This window comes from Carassius carassius, chromosome 20 (assembly GCF_963082965.1).
Source record: "Carassius carassius chromosome 20, fCarCar2.1, whole genome shotgun sequence".
Taxonomy (NCBI): Eukaryota; Metazoa; Chordata; class Actinopteri; order Cypriniformes; family Cyprinidae; genus Carassius; species Carassius carassius.
Genome location: NC_081774.1, coordinates 25031208 through 25043861, shown reverse-complemented (window position 1 = coordinate 25043861; position 12654 = coordinate 25031208).

Here is a 12654-nt window from a genome sequence, read left to right as displayed (position 1 = left end):
AAAGAGACTTTTCCCGTAGCGTCTTAGCTAAGACGCAGTACTCGTTCGCTCTTCTAGAGAGAACCGAGGTTACGTTTAGTAACCGAGTACGTTTTCATGAGCTGTATGCCAAAATCATCAGTATTAAATATGGAAGTAAAATAATGACTTATGTCTTTGAAACAAAAAAGCATGCTGAATAGCACTATCTGAAAAAATAATGCATTGAATTAACAGTGCTTGCATTTTAATGCCTTGTATTTCCAGGGCTTGCATCTTTAGGTCCTGAAATTTAATATAGTTGTTCGTTTAAGCTGTGAATATTTCAATTAAAAATATTTCACACACTTTTTCATAATTAAAAAATCAATAATTCATATTCATGTTCCAGAATTCACTTCCAAAATATTAAATCGGTTAAAAAATACGATATAATATTCGACAGACAAATTTCGGTCCATTTTATTTCACTTTCCAAATTCACTTCCACAAATTCAGTGGTTAAAATTCGGCAGATAATTCGCCCTTTCACATCCGGGAGCTGCAGGAATAGCAGTAGAGCACAGAGGCATGATCTCCAACTGCTGTCAGTCGCTCCCCAGCAGTGGTGCAAGCGGCTGTTATATAAGGCCAAAGCAACAGGTGGATTAAGTAATACAGTTACAAAAACTGATCTGCAGAAATTAAGCAAGCGCTAGGTAGAAGTTTTGATTATCGGGGCATGTGGAAAAGCTGATTGTGCATATGTTTATTTCAACCTCTTTGCTGTTACCAAGTAAGCAGCATTCAAAGGAGATTATAATGGTGTTTTACCCAACGCTGAATTACAGAACTAACATTACATCTAAGGAAGACACATATTGCTTTCGGTTGTTTAGTTTCCGTAACTTTGTGTCATGGCTTTTGCGTGCTGAGCTGTAATACTGGGGATCCCCTCACGTCACACTCCAGGATTCCCCAATGACGAGTAATGCTTCTCAGTCAAATAATACTGTGATATAAGACCTCAGATCTCAGAATACATTGTATTGATGATTATGCAAACTATATAGACAGTTAAGCAGATGTAAAATATGAACGAACGCTCAAGGTTTCACGCGGTTTCCCTCAGAAATCTGTTAAAGAAAAGAAAACACATTACGTGGCTCAGCGCACTAACAGTGACAGCGATTAAAAGACAAAACTCACATCTGACTGATGATGCAAACTATATACAGACAGATGAGGATATGAACGCAAGTAACGGAACAAGAAAAAGTGCATGTTATATATATAAAATAATTTATTTAATTTATTGAAAAAATAATTAATGAATGAATAAGGGGCCATTCACATATCGCGCCTAATAACGCGTGGAAAAGGCTATGCACGCCGCTTTCTCCTTTTTTCCAAAGCGCTCGGGCAGAAGCTCTCCTGAGGCTAAGCAACAATGACGCGCTCTCTCCATGAAGACGCGGAAATTTCAGCAAAGGATAAATGGATTTGCAGCACACAAAAAAATCGGTTTCAGTAGCTCTGATACTAAGTTTATTTCAAAGTGGCAATCCATATACAGCTATGATCAGCTGGTCCTTCATCTTGGCTGAGCTTTCAACGTTCAGGGAAAGGATGAAGCTGAATGTTTAGTTCTTGTCACATGACCTGCGGTGCACTTGTGGCATTCTGAAAGTTGAGATGTTTTTAACTCGATGCAGTGCGGATGCGCCTGGAAAAAACGGGCGCGTCGCACCGCGTGCGCATCGCGACCGCATAGCTTCCATTATGAGCGCGCATACCGCGTGCCTACATTGGAAATAACGAAATTGAGCATGCAAAAGACGCGATATGTGAACGCCCCCTAAGAACTGCGGTCTTCTACTTCAAATATGCCGTGGAGAATCACAGAAAGTGACTGAATTCAAGAACATTGTTGCGGCATCTCTCAAGCAACGAATAAACACCGCTAACTTGGAGAATGCAGTGAAAACTCCTCTTCTCACGTCTGCCCTAGACCCTCGGCACAAACCTCTCAGGTTTCTCGATGAAAACATGAGAGAAGTAAGAAAAAAACACTTTTTTTGAACATTATCAGAACACTTTCCTTGATGCGAGTGGTGCGGATGCAGTCGCCACGATGAAGAAGATGCAATGCCCACTCGTTGGAAAAGGCTGAGCCAGTTCTTCAGCGATGATTACAGAGAGTCCAGCCGAGACGAGTGGGAGCAGTTCTTGCTGGAGCCATGTATTCCACCAGATGAGGATCCCATTCAGTGGTGAAACGAAAACACGAAGCGCTTCACAAAACATATTCACTTAGCACACCGTTATTGTGAGTCCCGACAACGTCTGTGCCGTCAGAGCGTGTTTTCTCCACGGCCGACCTTATTGTTAACAGACTAAGGAGCCGACTTTCCCCCGATCATGTTTACATGCCTGTGTTTCTTAACAAGAACATGTAAAACAATAAAAAAAAGCAAAAAAGATTTGCTGACAGTTTAAAAGTTAAGTGTACAATATAATTGCTGCAGGCTGCTTTACCCTGTACTTTTATTTGTTTGCACGCATTGTTAAAGGTTTTCAGCTACAAAACACAATGTGTAATGTTCAAGCTTATTGTGTGTAAGCTTGTTCAAAATGACGAAAACAAATGTTGCTGAAAAATAACGTCTGACTCATTAAACTTAATTTAAATAAACAAATATTCGAATATTATTTTTTTGTGAGCTCAAATATTCGAATGTGATATTTGTGGAAAACGCCCATCCCTAGTAAGTCAGTATTGTATCTAGCAATGTACTACAACTGTTGGAACATGAAAACCCTTTCCAGGGATCTTTAATATGTAAATAATTGTATACTGTAAATATATGAAGGGAGGTATTGGCAAAATCTCACCTGTAGAAAATCACTATGAGAAATACAAGATTAAGAATTTGACTGTGTTATTTAAAATTTTTATTAAAACACATTGGACCTTTTAACCCAGTCAGTGGAATTGTCAGACGGTCCCTTGGGTGCGGTAGCACGTCAATAATTTCTTCAGTTTAAATTTTCAGAATATACCTAGATTGTTTTTAACTAATTTTTTTATGTTAATATAAATTGGTTGCATATTGTTAAAACTAATCGTGGTATTGATATCTTTGTGTGACTGTCGACTTTATAGATCAGCGGTAATGGAAATCAATTATAAAGAAAATGCAGCGCATTGGATTCTTTTTGACCCCATTTGCTTGCCTGTATATAGTTTGCATAATCATCAATAAAATGTATTCTGAGATCTGAGGTCTTATATCACAGTATTATTTGACTGAGAAGCATTACTCGTCATTGGGGAATCCTGGAGTGTGACGTGAGGGGATCCCCAGTATTACAGCTCAGCACGCAAAAGCCATGACACAAAGTTACGGAAACTAAACACCCGAAAGCAATATGTGTCTTCCTTAGATGTAATGTTAGTTCTGTAATTCAGCGTTGGGTAAAACACCATTATAATCTCCTTTGAATGCTGCTTACTTGGTAACAGCAAAGAGGTTGAAATAAACATACGCACAATCAGCTTTTCCACATGCCCCGATAATCAAAACTTCTACCTAGCGCTTGCTTAATTTCTGCAGATCAGTTTTTGTAACTGTATTACTTAATCCACCTGTTGCTTTGGCCTTATATAACAGCCGCTTGCACCACCTGCTGGTGAGCGACTGACAGCAGTTGGAGATTTGTGGAAGCGAATTTGGAAAGTGAAATAAAATGGACCGAAATTTGCCTGTCGAATATTATACATCGTATTTTTTTAACCGATTTAATATTTTGGAAGTGAATTCTGGAACGTGAATATGAATTATTGATTTTTTAATTATGAAAAGGTGTGTGAAATATTTTCAATTGAAATATTCACAGCTTAAATGAACAACTATATAAAATTTCAGGACCTAACAATGCAAGCCCTGGAAATACAAGGCATTAAAATGCAAGTACTGTTAATGCAATGCATTATTTTTCAGTTAGTGCTATTCAGCATGCTTTTTTGTTTCAAAGACATAAGTCATTATTTTACATCCATAATTAAAACAATAAAAGACCTGAAATATTTCAGTTGGTGTGCAATGAATCTAAAATATATGAAAGTTTAATTTTTATCATTACATTATGGAAAATAATGAACTTTATCACAATATGCTAATTTTTTTGGAAGGACCTGTACATCAATGTCCCACTCCCACCACGAGAGATAATCAACAGTGAAGCCTTGACGACACAAAGTCTTACTTGGATGTGCTGAGTGCGTTTAGCAAGGAGGATCGACGATCTGGGACTACAGCGGTTTGGAGTTATATTGCCGAACATTGGGAGAATTTAACTTCTCTCCATGACAATTCTAGAGATGTGTTGCGGCAGGAGGTGAGTGATCATGTTGCTGGATCTGAGGCCTGCTCCTGGTTGGTAGATTCATTTTCAAGCCCGGAGCACGAGGACAACCCGCGGTGTGAACAGGCTTTGTTAAAGCAACACAAGCATCTGGATGAGCCGGTAAGCTCGTCTCTGGAGGATGCTGCTTGTGGTATTGACTTCAGGAAGACCTCAAATGGTCTATTATTGCTCATCTAAATGTTAGGAGCTTACTTCCAAAGATCTCTGAGATAAGACTGTTATGTTCTGAGCTCAAGTTGTCAGTACTTGGGTATAGTGAAACTTGTTGGACAGTTCGATTCTGGATTCTGAAATTGAAATAGCAAATTACAGTTTGATAAGAAGAGATAGAAATCGTAAAGGTGGCGGTGTGATCATTGTTTAATATATTTATATAGAAAAGTACAGAAGACAAAATATTATGGTCATAATACTATATCTGTAAGATCGATGAAATATTATTATTTTCATTATTATTTTGTGACTTACTGGGAAAAGTTGATTGGTCTTTTGTATTGGACTTTAAAGATGTTGATAAAGCTTGGGTGGGTTTTAAGGAATTATTTAGTAAGGTACTAGATACGGTAGCTCCGTATAAGAATCAAAACCTTGGATTAATGATGATATATTACAGAGGATTAAATTAAGGAATAATAGTTTTTAAAAGTTGTAAAATTATTTGGAAGTTAGTAGTTTTGAGATTTATGTCTTAAGAAGAAATTAAGTTAGGGATATGATAAGAGAAGCTAAAATAAATTATTTCAAAAATAAGGTAAATGAAAATCGACATGAGCCAAAAAAGCTATGGGGTGTGCTAAAGAATTTAGGTTATTCAAATGCTTCTAAGGAGAAGTCTCCAAATATTAACCTAAAGGTGGAGGAGGATTTAATTTCCAATCAAAAGGAGGTTGCTGACACTTTTAATCATTATTTCATATCATTAGCTAATAAATTACATAACCAACTTCCAGAGAGGCCTGATTTTTATAACAAAACACAAGTGAAATCTTTTTATGGGAAACGTGGAATTATTAAGATTCTTTTAAGTTGAAACCAGTAACCGAAAGTGAGGTTTTTAAATGGTTAAATGAAATAAAAATAAATAAATCTTCTGGGATTGATAATATTCCTGCAAAAAAAATTAGGGACTCCGGTAGAGTAATTGCTCCTTATTTATCATATATTTTAAATGTATCAGTTGAACAAGGAAAAATACCAAGGGAGTTTAAAAGTGCTAGAGTTATACTATTACCGTATTTTCCGGACTATAAGTCGCACTTTTTTTCATAGTTTGGCTGGTCCTGCGACTTATTTATCAAAATTAATTTGACATGAACCAAGAGAAATGAACTAAGAGAAAAGAACCAAGAGAAAACATTACCGTCTACAGCCGCAAGATACTGTAAACCACACAATTTTACTGTACAAGTTAAAGGCAGTTTTGATGAGAATTCTCTTAGGTGGGTTCAGTCCTACCTTGATGATAGATGCCAGAGGGTTGACATGAAGGGTATATTGTCTACACTGTAAAAAAAGCCTGTAAAAATACAGTGCAATATACCGTAATAATTTAAAGGAATTGTCCGTATTTTCTTTTTACAGTTGTTTCTCCGTATTTTTTAAATTACACTTTGCGTTGTGGGTACAAGAAGCTCAGTCGACAATCGGCGCGAAACCAGTGCTTGAGCAGGCGCCATTATTCACGGAGATAGTCTCGGTCAAAATCTCATTTTAAAGTCGGATTTAGGATTTTGAGAATGGTTCTTACTCTTCCTTTGTAAATTATGTTTTGTTAAATGTAACAAACTGTAACGTTAACTTAGTTGCTGCCTGGCTTGTTTGGCAAATGGATGTCGGAGCCGTCGCATTCAACATTTTCAGCATAACGTTAAGTGACCGTCTCATCTTACACTTCTAACGTTATACAGCGTGGAGGTACGTGTTACAGTACTCACTTTCAGTTTTATAAATAAAGGTTTATTTACATTTTATTGTTGTTAATGCAATGTAACGTTTTTTTTTTGTTAATGAGCATCTCGTAAAGCATCCGGCATATTAACGTTACCAAAGTGTCTCTGACGTTACTGAGGTGATATTGAGCAGCTGTGATAACGTTAAATCTGAAGTGCGGTAACTTACAACTGTGTTTAGAGCGCTTTATGCCCTCAACAGGAGCTGGCAGAGTAATGGGCAAGAAAAGAAGACACCATTAACGTTATAGCGCATCGAGTTCTCTCTCACTAACACATACAAAAGCAAGCAAAATTGTCAAAATGAGAATTTTTGGCGAGTGAGAGTCTTAAATAAGTCTTGACTGATGTAAAGAATTTGGTCTGTGTCAGATGTCCGTCGATGTGAGTCATGTTTACAAGGGACGGTAGTTCATGACATTGATGGTGTTTCTTTTCTAAAGGCAGGTCATAATTGCTGCTGTACTTTGCATACCAAGCACCCCCTGCATTCTTATCATGGGTTTGTATTCTGTTTTATTTATAAAGTTTTTATTTATGAAAGCATGTGGGTAGCAAAATTCAATTAGAAATGTAATATGCAGAATGACAATGCAATATGTTAAAACGGCAATGTGTTTCTGTATTTTAATGTACATTTTCCCATACAAATGTTTAATATTTAGTGCAAAATGAAAAATCTATTATATAGTTTACATTTGCCATTTCCTACACTAGTTTTAATATGCAAAATAAAAACATATTTTAATGCTTTATAAGTTGCAAAATTCAAATGAACATATATTACACAAATTGATGAGATATGGTTAATATGTCCAAGCAAAAACTGTAGTAAAATTATCATTTAAATGCAGTTTTTCCTAAATAAATTTTGACTTGGGGGTAGGACACTTGGGATTGCATTTTCATCATAATACAGTGTGATAATTGTAGCAAAATACAGTGAGAATTTCAGAATGCATTCTGAGCCAAAGGTGCTGCAAAGTGGTGTTTTAAATTTCTATTATTCTTAGTGCATTGAAGAAGTGGATTGACACTTACATACAAGATGTTTCAATTGCATTTTCACTTAATACCTCGCGATGAATAAAAAGTCAATGTGGATGTGAAATGCATTTGAAAATGCAACACGCCCCTGACCTGTCAATCGTTAGGCTACATCAAGATGGGGCTCGGCAACAGGACACACAATAAGTCAATATTCAATCCTGTTAGACTTTTGTTCATTTTTGGAACACTAATGAAGATCCATTTTAATGAAATATGACAGCTATACTGTATTGGACGTTGAAATGGTAGTTGCATAGGCTGTCAATTGAGAGACAGAAAGCACAGAGATTTCATTAAAAATACTCTTCATTTGTGTTTCAAAGATGAATGGAAATCGTATGGATTTGAAACAATATGAGGGAGAATAACTGATGAAAAAATTCACATTTTGTGCTTTTTAAATAATGTTGTGTTCTATGGGAAAATGGTGTCATTTCACTTGACTATTGACTATAAGTCTGTAGCAATTGTTAATGATAACAGCCGTCTTTGTATAAATTTTTACCCCATGTATTTGAAAATGTATTCTTTGTGACCACTATTTGGTGCAACACCAATATTGTACAAGTACCTGTTCATGATTTCTTTTTTCTGCATGTTGCTGTTTAAACTAAAAAAAAATCTATAATACAAACATTTTCAATGGTGCTTTTCACATTGTTAAATTGATGTCATAATATTTTTGTCTTCACCTGTTTAAGGCAAATAAAAGCTACTGAACGCATTTTTAAGAATGTTCACATGAGGTAAAAATAAACCATGTCCAATTTGTACATATTGTGCTGGATTTATTTGCTACAGAAGAGGCCTATGCTAAAAAAAAATTCAATCTCTGCATAATGGATTTTCCGTTTATGTTACGGAAGAAAATGTTAATCTACAGAAATTTCCGTTTTAATGTTGAAGGAAGTGTCCGTAAAGTGTCCGTAAATTTAATAGAAAATGTCCTGGTAATTTTCTGCCAGTACATTATCCGTTTTTTAATGGATTTTTTTTTTACAGTGTAGTCCTTTATTTATTAACTGCGGAGTTCCTCAAGGGAGTATTTTATGTCCCTTATTTTTTCTTTTATATATAAATTATCTTAAAGCAGCATGTTCAGAAGGAACTTATTCTGTATGCAGATGATGCAGCAGTATTTCATCAGGATAAGGGGGTCATAGAAGAAAAGATGACTTTGCAGTCATATCACCCTGGAGCCCAAGACCAGTTTCCCACTGAAGCTAAGCAGGGCTGAGCCTGGTCAGTACCTGGATGGGAGACCTCTTGAGAAAACTAGTTTGCTGCTGGAATAGGTGCTAGTGAGGCCAGCAGGGGGTGCTCACCCTGTGGTCTGTGTGGGTCCTAGCCAGGGCTGGCGCGTGCCTATAGGCGAACTAGGCAGCCGCTAAAAATGGGTATGACGCATAGAATTATCAATAATGTGGTTCCAAGTTATTTAGGAAATTATTATTATATGGTGAGTCAGCAGCATTCCTATAAAACTAGGGGTAGAAATCTTAATATTTTTCAGTGTAAATTTAAGAGTTTAGTGGGGAAAAATTCTTTTTTATATACTAGTGCTATAGCATGGAATAAATTACCAGTTTCAATAGAGGGAGTAAAAGATTTTTTGAGTTTTAAAAGATTGATAAAAAGATGGCTGTTTGGTGAGGGTAGTTAGTGTGTTTTGTGGTGATTTTATTGTGAATTGTGTCAATTTGTGGTGTGTTTATTGTCAATTGTTATTTGTATTTGTCAAATTGGTGAATTATCTCTACTATATTGATATTATTCAGATTTTATAAATGTGATTAATTATGATTAGGAGATACTGTTGCTTTGTCTGTTCTGTACGTACACATAACCTTTATATTAACATCGAGGGCCGCAGTGAAAATAAGCCAAGGGCTTTATTGTGTTTTTATTCTCGACAGTTTTTCTAAAGTGTATGGAATACTTGTAAAGTTTTATAAACTTGTCAAATAAATTTAAATTCAATTCAATTCAATTTATGTTTTGAAGATTAACTTTATGGGTATTGTGGGTTTGAATTGACACGAAGGGGCAGCAAATTATAGAACTGTCATTTTTGGGTGAACTTTAATTTAGGCTAGGTTTAGGGATGGGGTTGGTTTGGTTAGTACCTACTTATTACACAGGAATTATAATTATGTAAGTACATTGTATGTGTAAAGAATTTTGAGACTCCAAACATTCAAATATTCAATGTCATTACAAAAAAAGGATTTTGAAGGGTTTCCACTTTACAGTACATGCAAATGCACAGAAAATTGTCATGAAAAGAATGATTATTCCCAAGTCTGGATTCAATTACAAAGCTTAGGAAAGGTGAAGCGATGGCTTTGATAATGTGCTTAAAAATACAATCCATGTGTGTCAAGTGAATTTCTTATCATGCTTATGTGCCATATTAAGGCTTTGTATGACATTTCAGAATGATGAGATTTTTGTAAATGCAAAGGCCATGAATAAGAAAACAGGCTGATTCAAGCTGATCTGCACATAGCTTGTAGGTTAAGAGAAGATCTCTGGTAATCCACTCTTTACAAACAGCCTGAATGTGTGAACAGGTGATAAACCTAGCAAACTGAATTACAGTTTATATGCTTTCAGCATTTATCCTGCCAAGCTATAAAATTACCTTAAACATACAGTACAGACCAAAAGTTTGGACACACCTTCTCATTCAAAGAGTTTTCTTTATTTTCATGACTATGAAAATTGTAGAGTCACACTGAAGGCATCAAGGGCTATTTGACCAAGAAGGAGAGTGATAGGGTGCTGCGCCAGATGACCTGGCCTCCACAGTCACCGGACCTGAACCCAATCGAGATGGATTGGGGTGAGCTGGACCTCAGACAGAAGGCAAAAGGGCCAACAAGTGCTAAGCATCTCTCGGGGAACTCCTTCAAGACTGTTGGAAGACCATTTCAGGTGACTACCTCTTGAAGCTCATCAAGAGAATGTCAAGAGTGTGCAAAGCAGTAATCAAAGTAAAAGGTGGCTACTTTGAATGACCTAGAATATGACATATTTTCAGTTGTTTCACACTTTTTTGTTATGTATATAATTCCATATATAATTCCACATGTGTTAATTCATAGTTTTGATGCCTTCAGTGTGAATCTACAATTTTCATAGTCATGAAAATAAAGAAAACTTTTTGAATGAGAAGGTGTGTCCAAACTTTTGGTCTGTACTGTACATGTGTTTTAATCTGATTTATTCTGTGATTAATACATTTGAATACCTCGAGCCAGATGAACAGGCTTTTTGAGTAAACTCTGATTTAAAAAACATTCTCTTTGGCAGATGATATTCATAAATTGGCACAACAAAAGAAAAGCTGTGCTAAAGGGATTGGCGTCTGACATGGTGTGAGTGTGTGAGGTTAGATGTGTGCATGTAGACAGAGCCTGTGGCTGTACAGGATCAGTTTGGTAATCCAGGCTGCATTACTGATGTTTTTAATTATATGAATACACACTTCTCCAATAGAAAGAAAAAAAGAGCCAACACTGCACAGTTTACTTGGGAGCTTTAGAAGAAAAGGGAGTGGGGAGAGGTGGTTTTGGTGGGCATCAACTCTTCCTATCTTTAAAGGGTTACTCCATCCCAAAATGAAAATTTTGATATTAATCACTTCCCCTCATGTTGTTCCAAACCCGTTGAATCTTTTTTTTTTTTTTTTTCGGAACACAATTTAAGATATTTTGGATGAAAACCGGGAGGCTTGTGACTGTCCCATAACTGCCAAATAAATAACACTGTCAAAGTCCAGAAAAGTATGAGAGACATCATCAGAATAGTCCAACCGCCATCAGTGGTTCAATCAGAATTTTATGAAGCGATGAGAATACTTTTTGTTAACGAATAAAACAAAAATAACGAATTTATTCAACAATTTGAATCCTCCGTTTCTCTCCACATCACCATATCGCCATTTTGGAGAACATGAGCTGAACGCAGGCAGCAAGGGTACGTTTTTTATGTGTATTTACACTTTGATTTGAATGAAAACAGCACATTCTTGTGGCACAAGATGGACTATTCTGATGACATCTTTCATACTTTTTCTGGACTTTGACAGTGTATTTTATTTGGCAATGAATGGGACAAACACAAGCCTCCAGGTTTCCATGCAAAATATCTTAAACTGGGTTCCAAAGACAAGCAAAGGTTTTACGGGTTATGGAGGACATGGAGGTAAGTGATTAATGACAAAATCGTCATTTTGGGGTTTTGCCTTTAATATTTGATAATGAGTTTCAGGATAGCATTATTTTTGCATCAAAGTGACCAATGTCTGTTCTGCAGTGTAAAACAGGTTTACCTTTTGAATTTAGTGTTTTTTCTTTAGAAAGACCAAAAACAGGAAACGGTGGTTGATGGTAGATTTGATTAAGTCACAATCAATCAGCTTGTATATGTGACACAAATCCCATCTGGTGCACGAGGAAACATGCTCAGAATTTCTTTCTGACTATTATGTATGCTGGCTGTTGGTCTCACATCTATCAGGATCAGCATGTACTTTCAGCACAGGAAATGTGGTTGTGATGTCTTGCGAAAACAGTGTTGACCATTCTCTATGAGACTATACTGATATCCATATTCTCTCTCAGGGAATGCACTTAAGAATGATCAATAAATACTTAAGTACAGGCTCATTGCAGATATAAGTAATCCATAAGATACAAAGATTTGTTATATCATGAATGAGCATTCATAGAGCATTCTCTCTATTGCTTTTTGACATTTAAGAGAGAACTAGGTAATTAATAAACTATTTAACAACAGTTTATGATTTTCACAGACATACTGTCAATTGACAGCTTTTATAAAGGATTTTTTTTTTATAAGGGATTGTTAGTATATTAGGATTAGTAGTATATTCTCACTAAATTACTTTAAAATCTCCTGAATTAATATGGCTTACAAGAAACATTTTTTCTCAAATTTTTCAGAAATACAAGCCAATTTAATGCTCGGGCATAGTACATATTGAATATTATTTGAATAAAAATATGGTTGTACAATATAAGATTAAAATATAGTAGTTAATATAGGGCTTGTCACAAACACAGGCTAGGAGACACAGAGGTAGAGGACAAACAAGGGTTTTTTATTGATAAGACTATCAAGTGAGCCAGGTGATGACTAGAGGTGAGTGAAGCATGAGGAGTAGGTTCAGAAGGCTTAACTTGCTGTGACAGTTCTTTGCTTTCATGCAGGGATCTCATGGAGTGGTGGAGAATCGTAG